The 5,043-nt window shown below is 34.9% G+C and overlaps 1 protein-coding gene across 1 annotated transcript in view; it reads left to right on the forward strand.

Moving 5' to 3' along the window:
• GRIK2 (glutamate ionotropic receptor kainate type subunit 2) overlaps nt 1–5,043 on the forward strand; it is a 454,779-nt gene that overhangs the window by 420,586 nt on the left and 29,150 nt on the right. The window lies entirely within an intron of this gene.

Here is a 5,043-nt window from a genome sequence, read left to right on the forward strand (position 1 = left end):
TAAGAACAAACCCTTTAGGTATGCAGAGTAACTTGAGCTTTTAGTCATAGATCCTCTAAAGTGTTACTTATCACCTCCAGTAGTTTTAAATATCCCATTTCTTCATCATGCATGATAAAGGTGTTTAAAATTAGGTTTGTTCTTGAATAAATCCCAGTTGGGATAAATTTACCATTGCAAAGTATTCTTAAATGTTTATGATACTTCCACATGCTTACGGTCTTCTTATCAAACATGAATTGTAACTTTTTTCCAAGAAAACCTAGTCTATCCAGCAATATACATTTCATGCCCTACTGAAACACAGTTAATATGTCTTTTCTATGGTCAACATGCTGTAAAACAGTAATATTATGTGACTAATGCTATTTTGTGTAATGACTATTTATTAACATAATTGTTAATGTGAAGTGAACCACATGAAAGGTTAGAAATTTAGCTTCTGTGTACTCTATATTAAAGCCTTAATGGTCTGTAAAGCTACTTTTCACTTTTTTTTTTACTTTTTACTCTCCAGTTGGAAGAAACGTATTTGAAATCATTGCTTGGAAAAAAGGAAATCTTCATCTCTCTGGGGTGGTTTCAGGTTCTTATTTCTTTTCCAAATTCCTGTTTCTCTTCAGCATGTTACACAGCAGGCTACTTTCCATCTGGCTTGGGCAGATTTTCTATCGAATTGCCAGTTAATTCTATGTTAAACCCGGAGTACATAAATGGCAGACAAGTCTATATGTCAAACCCATTCCATATGAGCAGATCTACTGAGCATGCACCTTTCAGATGATCTGCACTTATGTTGCAACTCAGGACTATCCTGTATATCCCAGACAAACCCTGTGTGTGTGGAGATGCATGCAAAGTAATGCCTTTGACATTTTGAAAATGAAAAATGGTAGGTGTAAGTAATCCTAAAAATTTGCATATATTTCTTCTAACTCTTAAGAAATACAACATAGAAAGTGGTGTTTGAGAGATATGGCGCATATAAGAAATTAGAGACAGTAATTTATCTACTGTTTCTCTCTGTTGAGCTGTGGAAAGTTACAGAATTAGATTAAGAGGGGGCTTTAGCTGTATAGCAGTGATGTTCCTATAATATCTGTTGTGGAGGCTCACAAAATCAAATTAGGCAGGTGATAGATTCAAAAATGAACTTTATTTAAAGCAAAATTCTTTAGCAGAACACTAACTAGAAATGATGTTTCAACACTCTGACAACATCAGTAAACCACAGGTTCAGGATGGTGTACGAGGGATTAATACTGCACAGCTTTAGAAATGAAGATCCAAAATGTGCACAATCACTCACCTATAAAATGAAGGCTCTCAACCTCAAGGAGTTTCCTTGGGTGGCATCCCGACCCAAGGGGAGAGTCGCAGACCCGCTGCTCCAAGGAGGACCGGCTCAACTTGTCCTCCGGCGGGGCTCCATTTATACCCTAGTTGAATCCAATCTGTGGTCAATTCTAATTGGCTGAGTGCCTTGACTTTCTTACTCCTGGCCCGAGGTGTATATGTGACCATAATCACCGCCCCAAGGTGTGTACGTGACGGTCAGCACTCACCACCGTACAGGCGGGAAAGTAAGGGCGCAAAAAGTAAGGACGCAGCAGTCTTAATGCCCCCAGTCTTTATCAGGGCGGGTGCACCTGCCACAATATCTATAATGGTGAGGTAAAAAACAGTTTGAGAAAAAGGTGAAATACACATTTTCTTATCCTTTGCAGTTATTACAAGAAAATAAATTGTGCTATTAATAGTATCTCAGTTGCAAAACATAGTGAGCTGAACCTGTTACATGGCTCTCTTCACTTTTACTAGTTTTTTGACTTACTTTTCCCTTGCTGTGATGAAACTATGGCTTTTCCTACTACAGCATATCACCATTTGTATCCTTGATCTTTCCATACTGATGGACTATCAAGGTGCCCTGGAAAGAGCTGGAAAGAGTTTGAAGCTCAGATCTTTAATATTTAATTGTTAACTTAAAAATTGTTAAAAAAAGAAATGTGCACTCCCCAACTATATAGAACTCTTCACTGTACATGGGTGTAAAATACAACTCTCAGGATATGAATGAAATTAAACAATGTATTTTGGGGTCAACATACCAAGTGGATAAAGCTACTAATATTTCATTGCCAAATTAAGTCTTACGGAACTACCCATTATACAAAGCTGCAATAACTTGCAATAATAAAACAGATCCAGGTATCAAAACTTATTCATATAAGTACATAAAATATATCTGCACAGTGTATATTTGTATATTCATAATAGAAAGCTAGCAGCTACTGTGATACAAACAAGTTATACATCCCATGTCAAAAAGAAAATTATAAGAATAAAATAAACGACCTTCCAGCAGAGATGCATTGGCTGCAGGCCCCAGACCTCACTTAAGTTCAAAGGATGAAATAAAACTTCGAGGCTCTCATGTTCTATGGATTCAGAGGTGCCATTTTTAGCGAAGTTCTCTTTTCTGTAAGTTCTAATGAAATATCAAGTAAAATGTCTTTGTTTACAAATATTTTTATCTCTTGGAGAAAAAATGTATTTTTCACAGTACATTGCACTTACAGATTCTCAAAATTTTGCCCACTCACTTATGATTTCCAAAGAGACTATTTGGCCAACTAATAAAATGTGCAGATCGCTTGCACATAGAACTTTATATACTTTTGCTCAATGTAGTTAATCTTAACTTTTTTTTTACTTAGGCATTCAAATCTTTTATTTTTTGGAAAATCAGAGCCAAGAGTGGGGTTTGCTTTCCTTTTTTTTTTTTTTTCCTTTTTTTGAATTTCAGTCAGCTGTGTAGCATGTAATTAAAATGTTGTTTGGAGTAAGCACATTTTGAAGACAGTAGTATTCATATAATTTCATCAGACATAGAATCTAGAAAGAGTATTTCACACTCCACTCACTTAAATTAAAGATTTCACTGCAGAAAAAAAGGTTTTCAGGCAATAATTTATGATCTGCTATTTCATATCTTCTCTAGGAATATGACTTCATGAATTATTTATATTTATCTAAGCCATTAATAAATGCAATACAATAGTGTTCTTCCTACCCCAGTGATAGGATGCTGGGTTCAAATAGAATTTAAACAAACAGTTTAATCAGCAAATATATAACAATTGTCATGCTGTACCCAATAACACTGTATAGGTTCAGCTAATTTATATTACCTATTCTGTCTCTAGGGAGTGACCTAGAATAAATATTCACTGTAAAAGCTTTTATTTTATAATATTGAAATTTTTTAACTGATTTTACTGTGTTCTTAAGGCAGGTATTTTACAAAAGATTTCATTACCTGCCATTTTTATTTAAGTCCATTTTTCCAAATATAGAAAATTTTAAATGAAGGCACAGTGGGGAATATAAATTACTTAACAACAGAAGCTTTTAATAGATGCTTGTAATTTCAAAGATTAAAACTTAATGTAGTAAAAATATGAACAAATAAATGACTCATTTCCTAAATATGCAATAGAAAGTAAAAAAAGATATTATGAAGATGATCTCAAAATAGCCTTAACTCTCCTCTTAGAATTCATTCAGCCTCCTCCCTTGCTGCTTTTATCATTCCAGACAGAGATTTGCAGCGTGGTTTTGTAAACATTTAAAAATTAGTTTACTTTTGGAGCTTGGCTGTAAAATAAAAAGTAGATAAAATTGGAGTAAATGCCTTGTAAGTGTAAGAATAACACTTCATCATCCTGCAGATGTATAGGACGTTGCCTCCTATGCTTTGTCTAGCTTTTAAAAGACCAAAGCCTTGAATTCTACAGCTACATGTCTGAATTAAGTTATTTTGTTAAGCAGTTAGAACATCTTTGTTAACACTTAGAACATGAACTATATCCAAATTAATATTTTAAACAAATGCCCTGAATGTTTTCTGGTAAAGAAATCTATTATGTTATTACATATTTAGAACATAGTGGTGCTAGAAATTTTTCCTGCTCTAGGTGCTACCTATAACTGTGGTAAAACGAAGTCCAGTTTAACAGAGATTAAAGTATGTATAGAAAGCCTTCCATTTTCCAGAAATTACCTAAAAATGAATCTCAAAATTGAAGGTACAGTTGTCCATAGTCAGACATTATAGCCACCACCGAAGTAGGGGGCAGTCTGTTCTTTAAGCTCGGATTGAATGAGAATGTATAGTATGGTTATCCTGCAGTTGTAGATTCTTCTGAAGGGAGTAGGATTATGATACAGATGAGTATCATAATGATAATGAGTTCTGGGCCCCACAATTTAAGAAGAATGTTAAGGTACTTGAATGCATCCAGAGGAGGGCAACAAAGCTGGTGGAAGGGCTGGAAGGCACTTCCTATGAGGAGTGCCTGAGGAGACTGGGTTTGGCTACTTTGGAGAAAAGGAAGCTGATGGGCAACCTCGTGCTCTACAGCTTCCTGATGAGGGGAAGTGGAGAGGGAGGTGCTGGTCTCTTCTCCCTGGTATCCAGTGATAGGATATGTGGGAATGGCTCAAAGCTGCACCAGGGGAGGTTCAGACTTGACATTAGGAATCATTTATTTACCGAGAAGGTGGTCAAACAATGGAACAGCTTGCTAGAGAGGTGGTCGATGTCACAAGCCTGTCAGTGTTTAAGAGGCATTTGGACAATGCCCTTAATAAAGTGTTTTAACTTTTGGTCCTCCTTGAAGTGGTCAGGCAGTTGAACTAGATGATCGTTGTAGGTCCTTTCCAACTGAAATATTCTATTTCTATTCTATTCTATTCTATTCTATTCTAGTACCTGGATGCTATATGCAGTTCTTTTTCTTCTTTTTTCTTTTTTCTTTTTCCTTTTTCCTTTTTCTTTTCTTTTTTCTTTTTCCTTTTTCTTTTTCTTTTTTCCTTTTGTCTTTTTCTTTTTCTTTCTCTTTCTCTTTCTCTTTCTTTTTCTCTTTTTCTTCTTTTTCTTTTTCTTTTTCTTTCTTTCTCTTTCTTTTTCTCTTTTTCTTTTTCTTTTTCTTTTTCTTTTTCTTTTTCTTTTTCTTTTTCTTTTTCTTTTTCTTTTTC

This window comes from Aptenodytes forsteri, unplaced genomic scaffold, assembly GCF_000699145.1.
Source record: "Aptenodytes forsteri isolate BGI_AS27 unplaced genomic scaffold, ASM69914v1 Scaffold171, whole genome shotgun sequence".
Lineage (NCBI taxonomy): Eukaryota > Metazoa > Chordata > Aves > Sphenisciformes > Spheniscidae > Aptenodytes > Aptenodytes forsteri.